The sequence below is a fragment of the Lithobates pipiens genome, unplaced genomic scaffold (genome assembly GCF_037356315.1).
Source record: "Lithobates pipiens isolate NorthernLeopardFrog02 unplaced genomic scaffold, aLitPip1_a1.2 Scaffold_41, whole genome shotgun sequence".
In the NCBI taxonomy this organism is placed as follows: domain Eukaryota; kingdom Metazoa; phylum Chordata; class Amphibia; order Anura; family Ranidae; genus Lithobates; species Lithobates pipiens.
In genome coordinates, this window is record NW_027507861.1 from 7,402,242 (window position 1) to 7,411,826 (window position 9,585).

Consider the following 9,585-nt stretch of genomic DNA (forward strand, 5'->3'; position numbering starts at 1 on the left):
TACAGCGGTATAACAGGACGGGTTCCCCTCAGAACAGGCCTCGCCATGGTCCACCAAAGAAGTTGAGGTCACGTGCTCAGCGTCATATCCAGAGGTTGTCTTTGGGAAATAGACGTATGAGTGCTGCCAGCATTGCTGCAGAGGTTGTAGGGGGGGGGATCAGCTTGTCAGTGCTCAGACCATACGCCGCACACTGCATCAAATTGGTCTGCATGGCTGTCGTCCCAGAAGGTAGCCTCTTCTAAAGATGATGCACAAGAAAGACCACAAACAGTTTTCTGAAGACAAGCAGACTAAGGAGATGGATTACTGGAACCATGTCCTGTGGTCTGATGAGACCAAGATAAACGTATTTGGTGTCAGATGGTGACAAGCGTGTGTGGGGGCAACCAGGTGAGGAGGACAAAGACAAGTGTGTCTTGTCTACAGTCAGGCATGGTGGTGGGGGTGTCATGGTCTGGGGCTGCATGAGTGCTGCCGGCACTGGGGGGCTACAGATCATTGAGGGGACCATGAATGCCAACATGTACTGTGACATACTGAAGCAGAGCATGACCCCCTCCCTTCAGAGACTGGACCGCAGGGCAGTATTCCAACATGATAACCACCCCAAACACACCTCCAACGCCACCACTGCCTTGCTAAAGAAGCTGAGGGTAAAGGTGATGGACTGGCCAAGCATGTCTCCAGACCTAAACCCTATTGATCATCTGTGGGACATCCTCAAACGGAAGGTGGAGGAGGGGAAGGTCTCCAACATCCCCCAGCTCTGTGATGTCATCATGGGGGAAGGGAAGAGGACTCCAGTGGTGACCTGTGAAGCTCTGGTGACCTCCATGCCCAAGAGGGTGAAGGCAGTGCTGGAAAATAATGGCGGCCACACAAAATATTGACACTTTGGGCCCAATCTGGACATTTTCACTTAGGGGGTGTACTGACTTTTGTTGCCAGCGGTTTAGACATTAATGGCTGTGTGTTGAGTTATTTGGAGGGGACAGGAAATTTACACTGTTATACAAGCTGTACACTCACTACTTTACATTGTAGACAAGTGTCATTTCTTCAGTGTTGTCACATGAAAAGAGAGAAGGAAAGATTTACACAAAGGTGACTGAGGGGTGTACTTACTTTTGTCAAATACTGTATGTGATAATCAAAGAAAAAAAAAAATGAACAAAAAACTGGTAAAAAAAAAACGTTGCCCACAGAGTTGTTCTTTCATTTGTCCATAAGATGAAAGGAGAAACTTGACTTTCCTGAGATATAGAGGGGAACTCCTCCATTGGGGAGACTTCTTCTGGTGACAACCGACCGTCACTTTGGAGAGATTTTCTCTCATTTTCAGTTGCCTCTAAAAGACAGAAGAAAAAAATAAAAAATAAAAAAACACACACAGGGGTGCAACACATTTCTTACTGAATCTAAAACATCCAAGCGTTTTTTGGTTTTATATATCCTGTATACAAACACACATTTCTGAACATCCAGAAGGCCTATTACTGCTCTTGGGTTTGACCACGAAATGCTTCATTCTCAGAGCCTCATGTAAAATTCCATAACCTTTCCATTGTACATTTTTATGGAATTTTTGGAATACGGCATATACATAAAACAAGGGGATGTATTACACCAGAGGAGGCAGAGACCATTGCGACTTGGATGACAGGGTTCCCCCAGAGAGAGGTTCACAATCCATGAGAAGTCCTCCAACAGCCAGCGAATAGACATCACCCAGAAACGGGGGGATCACAAAGCACTTCGTTGGAGAGGTTTGATGAGTAGATTGATATTAGGCAAAAGGAAAAACAACAAAAAGCAAAGAGAGACAAGAGAGAGAGAGAGGGGGGGGGGGGGGGGGAGGTGGGCGAGCTGGGAAGGGGGTGGTGGGAAGAGAAGGATGTCCCCTGAGGTCCACCCGATGGTCTCATTCCACTGGTTTGTGGCCAGCAGTCACAAAGAAAGAAGGGAGTGGTCCATGTTCCAGTGGGCAATGTGCTCCAGTTATGGGCCCTAGGATACTTTTGCATGGGTGTCGGTAAGCATGGAGGCCAATTTTTCATGTATTATGGTCCCCAAGAGCCGTTGTTTGACCTCAGTGAAATTTATCGATGGTCGCCTCCAGGCTTTGGCCTGCTAGGATTCCGTACCCCCGCCGGCTTCATTTTGTATTAAAGGGGTTGTAAAGGTTTGTTTTAGATATGGGTCTACAACATGCTTTGTTTGGTCCTAGACACTAAACTTGCCTGAGACCAATGGGAGGCTCTTCTGCTCAAACCCTTCCAACATTTGAATTAAAGGGGTTGTAAAGGTTTGTTTTTTATTTTCTAAATAGGTTCCTTTAAGCTAGTGCATTGTTGGTTCACTTACCTTTTCCTTCGATTTCCCTTCTAAATGTTTTTTTTTCTTTGTTTTCTTGGTCTGAATTTCTCACTTCCTGTTCCTCCTCAGTAAGATGTTCAGTAAGCTGTTCTGGCTGACTAACCACCAGCTCGGACGATGGTGTGAAGTTTACTGAGGAGAAACAGGAAGTGAAAAATTCAGACAAAGAAAAAAAACATTTAGAAGGGAAATCGAAGGAAAAGGTAAGTGAACCAACAATGCACTAGCTTAAAGGAACCTATTTAGAAAATAAAAAACGAACCTTTACAACCCCTTTAATTCAAATGTTGGAAGGGTTTGAGCAGAAGAGCCTCCCATTGGTCTCAGGCAAGTTTAGTGTCTAGGACCAAACAAAGCATGTTGTAGACCCATATCTAAAGGTTTATATCCACTTAAAGTGGTTGTAAACCCTTACAAACCACTTTGACCTACAGGTAAGCCTAGATTAACCACTTGCTTACTGGGCACTTAAACCCCCCTCAGTCCCAGACCAATTTTTAGCTTTCAGCGCTGATGCACTTTGAATGACAATTGCGCGGTCATACAACACTGTACCCAAATTACATTTTTATAATTTTTTCCCACAAATAGAGATTTCTTTTGGTGGTATTTAATTACAGCTCGGAGTTTTATTTTTTGCTAAACAAACAAAAAAAGATGCAAAAAAAAAAAAAAATCATGTTTAATAGTTTGTTATAAAATTTTGCAAACAGGTCATTTTTCTCCTTCATTGAAGTGCGCTGATGAGGCGGCACTGATAGGCTGCACTGGTGGGCACTGATGGGCTGCATTGGTGGGCACTGATGGGCATAGTTAAGGCGGCACTAATAGGCACAGATAAGGCGGCACCGATGGGCAAAGATAAGATGGCACAGACGGGTGGCACGGATGGGTGGCACGGGTGGGCACTGATAGGTACCACTGATAGATGGGACTGATGGGCACTGATAGGTGGCACTGATAGGTGGCTCTGATAGGTGGCACTGCTGGGCACTGATTGGGCGGCACTGCTGGGCACTGGTAGATGACACTGATGGGCACGGATATGTGGCACTGGGGTGCAGCACCTTTGTTGAGGCAGATTGTGGGCACTGCTGGGTGGCACTGTGGGCACTGCTGGGTGGCACTGCTGGGTGGCACTGTGGGCACTGCTGGGGGGCACTGACAGGGGGCACTAACTTTTTATTAATGTTTTACTAGCAGTGGGCAGGTGGGCACTAGCAGGGCTGGCTGTGATCGGGACTGATGTCTCGATCGCGGCCACCGGTGATCGGCTTTTTTTTTTCTCCTCGCGCTGTCAGCGTGGGGAGGAATAATAGCCGATTACCGGCTCCGTTATATCACATGATCAGCTGTCATTGGCTGACAGCTGATCACGTGATAAGGGGTCGGGATCGACCCCTTGCACGGATCGGTGATCAGGCGAGTCTCACAGACTCGCCGCTCACAGAGCGCGCCGCGCGCGCCGCTCAGGGGGCGCGCAGGGCGCTCCTGCACGGGACTACGTCTATTGACGTCGTCCTGGAAAAGGAGATCCGCGCTGTAGCCGTCATTCGGCTATAGCGCGGGTCTCAAGTGGTTAAGGCTTACCTGTAGGTCCAAGCAATATCTCCTAAACCTATATGGTTTAGGAGATATTTGCCCGAAAACGGCTAGACAGCGGAGCGCAGGCGCACTGAGCGCGGCATTTCCAAGAATGGAGCTGCGCATGCGTGGGAGTGACGTCATCGCGGCTTCGCCGAATGACAGCGGCAGAGCTGCGAGACCCCACCAACAAGATGGATGCTCTGGACTACAGGGGACAGCGGCGACTTCGCTGGCTCCTGTGTCAGGTAAGTGACACATAATGGGCTACTATGCGATGCGATGCGATGCGATGCATAGTAGTCCATTATGCTTTGCCTTTGCAGGGAATGAAAGAGGAAGTAACACTCATCAGGGTTTACTTCCTCTTTAAAGCCTCCTAAATCGCCCTGCAAGCAGGTCTGACTCTTCTTTACAATGTTTCAGGTTTTGTTTTGCTGATCATCTGATTCCTTACTAATTCAGATAGTCAGCCACCATGTACCTACTGTGATATGGGGGATGGTTGGCTCTTAGGTGGTGAGTCCACGTCAGTCAGAACTGGCACGGCCGCCCCGCTTTTATTCTAAACAATTTTTTTTTAGAGCAGGTGGCCCACCCAGGGATTCTTCTCCATCACATATAAAGAACAGTAGCCCACCTGGTTACACTTCAACAGCTCTGCCGCTGTTGGCAATGGTCTCCCCGACCACAGGTTTCTCAGGTTCCCTCAGCCTTCCTGGGTCAGAACCTCACTGTATGGGCCCCACTCCTGGCCTCCTAATAGGGTTTGTCCGGCACCCAGTGTTCTCACACAGTCTTCGGGAACTCAGACTTCCTCCAAACCCCCTGGACTTGCTCGTCTCCTGAGCTTTCAAAGTCTCTCTGGACCCACATATTTGTTCTGACCTTCTCAATCCTATGGGCAAGACGTCCCCCCCCCCAACATGGGGTCCCCCAAGCAAGACACCCCTCCTGGCTGGAACACACGGCAACTCCAACTTCAACTATCCTAAGCTCTCAGGCTTTCCTCATAATGAGACACATGGGCCGCGAGACACCGGATTGAAGGTTCTGTCCCACAAGACACTTTGCAACCTTCAAACTCCAGAGAAGATCCAAATCCCAGAGAAAGCTGAAAACACAACTTTCTCCAATCACAATATACACACCGGAGTCTCTCGAATTGTAACATTGAGAGTTCTGTGTTCTTTCCAGATCAATTTCTGGATCTCCCAATAGAAAGATCTTAATTTAGAGATGTGTAGTGATTACATCATAGAAAGTCATCCAAGATGGTGGAGAAATTCACCAAGACTAATGGCGGTGAGAGGCTCTGGAGAAGTAGCTGACATGGATGTTGGGTGAGGGTGTTGAGGGCTCCGGGGTTACAAACCCCCATGTGTTACCCTTTAAGGTCCTACATTGATATGGATTCATTTTAACATTTTTTTTCATTAGAACCCAAAGCCCATCCTTGGTTTGTGTGCGGGCAGACCATAGAGTAGCATCATATACTATGTAGGTGTTACTAACTGGATATGATCATCTACAATAGGAGTTTGTGACATTTACAACCAATATTCATTTCCATCTGCCAAATTTTCCAGTGGAAACCTTCAAAACCTGAAGATCAGGAACAGTTAAAGGGGTTGTAAAGGTTCGTTTTTTATTTTCTACATAGGTTCCTCTAAGCTAGTGCATTGTTGGTTCACTTACCTTTTCTTTCGATTTCCCTTATAAATGTTTTTTTTTTTTTTTTTTCTTTGTCTGAATTTCTCACTTCCTGTTCCTCCTCAGTAAGCTGTTCAGTAAGCTGTTCTGGCTGACTAACCACCGCTCGGATGATGGTGAGAAGTTACTGAGGAGAAACAGGAAGTGAGATATTCAGACAAAGAAAAAAAAACATTTAGAAGGGAAATCGAAAGAAAAGGTAAGTGAACCAACAATGCACTAGCTTAGAGGAACCTATGTAGAAAATAAAAAACGAACCTTTACAACCCCTTTAAAGTGGAACATTAAAAAACATCTCCCACCATTTTTACACTATATAAAAGTATTGGGACATTTGCCTTTACACGCACATGAACTTTAATGACATTCCAGTCTTAGTCCGTTGAGTTGGCCCACCCTTTTGCAGCTAAAACAGCTTCAACTCTTCTGGGAAGGCCGTCCACAAGGTTTAGGAGTAGGGATGAGCTTTGAGTTCGAGTTGAACATTGCCTGTTCGCCTGTTCTCCGAATAGTGAACAATTTGGGGGTGTTGGCGGCAAATTTGAAAAGCCGCGGAACACCCTGTACAAGTCTATGGGAGAAATCTAAAGTGCTAATTTTAAAGGCTTATATGCAAGTTATTGTCAAAAAGTGTTTGGGGACCCGGGTCCTGCCCCAGGGGACATGGATCAATCTAAAAAAAAGTTTTAAAAACTGCCGTTTTTTCAGGAGCAGTGATTTTAATAATGATTAAAGTGAAACAATAAAAGTGTAATATTCCTTTAAATTTCGTAGCTGGGGGGTGTCTATAGTATGCCTGTGAAGAGGCGCATGTTTCCCATGCTTAGAACTGTCCCTGCACAAAGTGTCATTTCTGCAGGAAAAAATGTCATTTAAAATCACTCGCGGCTATAATGAATTGTCAGCTCTCCATAATACAGAGAACAGTCATTGAAAGTCATTGATAAAAAAAAAAAAAAATCATGGGGTTCCCCCCAAATTCAATTACCAGACCCTTCAGGTCTGCAATGGATATTAAGGGGAACTCTGCGTCAAATGTAAAAAAAAAATGGCGTGGTGAGAGAGCGCCCCCCCGACCCGCACCAGGCCACATGCCCTCAACATTGGGAGGATGCTTTGGGGGGTCTGTGACTCCTCAAAGCACCATGTCCCCATGTTGATGGGGACAAGGGCCTCATCCCCACAACCCTGGCCGGTGGTTGTGGGGGTTTTGCGGGCAGGGGGCTTATCAGAATCTGGAAGCCCCCTTTAATAAGGGGACCCTCAGATCCCGCCCCCCCCCTGTTTGAAATGGTACGGGGGTACAAAAGTACCCCTACCATTTCACAAAGAAAGTGTAAAAAATAGTCCATACCAGACCTGAAGGGCCCGGTAATTGAATTTGGGGGAGCCCCACGCTTTTTTTTTTTTATCAATGACTTTCAATGACTGTTCTCTGTATTACAGGAGCCGACAATTCATTTTAGCCACGAGTGATTTAAAATGACTTTTTTTCCTGCAGAAATGACACTTTGTGCAGGGACAGTTCTAAGCACCGGAAACATGCTCCCCTTCACAGGCATACTATAGACACCCCCCCAGGTACAAAATTTAAAGGAATATTACACTTTTATTGTTTCACTTTAATCATTATTGAAATCACTGCTCCCGAAAAAACTGCAGTTTTTAAAACCTTGTTTTTGCATTGATCCATGTCCCCTGGGGCAGGACCCGGGTCTCCAAACACTCCCCTGGGGCAGGACCCGGGTCCCCAAACACTTTTTAGGACAGTAACTTGCATATTAGCCTTTAAAATTAGCACTTTAGATTTTGAACGTTCAAGTCCCATAGACTTTAATAGGGTTCTAAAGTTCACAGGAAGTCAAAGTCTGTTCACAGGTTCTGGTGCGAACCGAACAGGGGGGGTGTTCGGCTCATCCTTATTTAGGTGGGTGTCTATTGGAATGTTTGACCATTCTTACAGAAGGGCATTTGTGAGGTCAGGCACTGATGTTGCATGAGAAGGCCTGGCTTGCAGTTTGCTCTCGGATTTATCATCCCAAATGTGTTCTTTTGGGTTGAGGTCAGGACTCTGTGCAGGCCAGTCAAGTTCCTCCCCCTTCCCCCAAAACTCGCTCACCCATGTCTTTATGGACCTTGCTTCTGGAAGAATGGTCAAACATTTCCCATAGACACACTGCTAAACCTTGTGGACGGCCTTCTCAGAAGAGGTGAAGCTGTTATATCTGCAAAGGGCCACCTCAATATTGAACCCTCCGGACTAAGACTGGGGGGTCATTAAAGTTCATGTGTGTGTAAAGGCAGGCGTCCCAATACTTTTGACAATATAGTGTATATGATATATATATTTTCATATCAGTTTTACTCCATTATTTAAATAGAGTATAAAAACCTCCTTTCTCTGGAAGTCATCCAGACTCTGGAGACCCTCACATTCCATAATGAGCAGCGGAAGTCATGATTATATCCCAGAGAGTCCTCCGGGATCCCAACATTCCCTATAAATGATCCGTCACTCAGGAGATCCCACACCCACCGGAGAGAGACAGAGGAGAGACTACACTGAGATACCTGACACAGGTGAGGGGAGATAACTGACACAGGTGAGAGGAGATAACTGACACAGGTGAGAGGAGATAACTGACACAGGTGAGAGGAGATAACTGACACAGGTGAGAGGAGATACCTGACACAGGTGAGAGGAGATAACTGACACAGGTGAGAGGAGATAACTGACACAGGTGAGAGGAGATACCTGACACAGGTGAGAGGAGATACCTGACACAGGTGAGAGGAGATAACTGACACAGGTGAGAGGAGATAACTGACACAGGTGAGAGGAGATAACTGACACAGGTGAGGGGAGATACCTGACACAGGTGAGAGGAGATACCTGACACAGGTGAGAGGAGATACCTGACACAGGTGAGAGGAGATACCTGACACAGGTGAGAGGAGATAACTGACACAGGTGAGAGGAGATACCTGACACAGGTGAGAGGAGATAACTGACACAGGTGAGAGGAGATACCTGACACAGGTGAGAGGAGATACCTGACACAGGTGAGGGGAGATAACTGACACAGGTGAGGGGAGATACCTGACACAGGTGAGGGGAGATAACTGACACAGGTGAGGGGAGATACCTGACACAGGTGAGGGGAGATAACTGACACAGGTGAGGGGAGATACCTGACACAGGTGAGGGGAGATAACTGACACAGGTGAGGGGAGATACCTGACACAGGTGAGGGGAGATAACTGACACAGGTGAGGGGAGATAACTGACACAGGTGAGAGGAGATAACTGACACAGGTGAGAGGAGATAACTGACACAGGTGAGAGGAGATACCTGACACAGGTGAGGGGAGATAACTGACACAGGTGAGAGGAGATAACTGACACAGGTGAGGGGAGATAACTGACACAGGTGAGGGGAGATACCTGACACAGGTGAGAGGAGATAACTGACACAGGTGAGAGGAGATACCTGACACAGGTGAGAGGAGATACCTGACACAGCTGAGAGGAGATATCTGACACAGCTGAGAGGAGATACCTGACACAGGTGAGGGGAGATAACTGACACAGGTGAGGGGAGATACCTGACACAGCTGAGAGGAGATACCTGACACAGGTGAGGGGAGATACCTGACACAGGTGAGAGGAGATAACTGACACAGGTGAGAGGAGATAACTGACACAGATGAGAGGAGATAACTGACACAGGTGAGGGGAGATACCTGACACAGGTGAGGGGAGATAACTGACACAGGTGAGGGGAGATACCTGACACAGGTGAGAGGAGATAACTGACACAGATGAGAGGAGATAACTGACACAGGTGAGAGGAGATAACTGACACAGGTGAGAGGAGATACCTGACACAGGTGAGGGGAGATAACTGA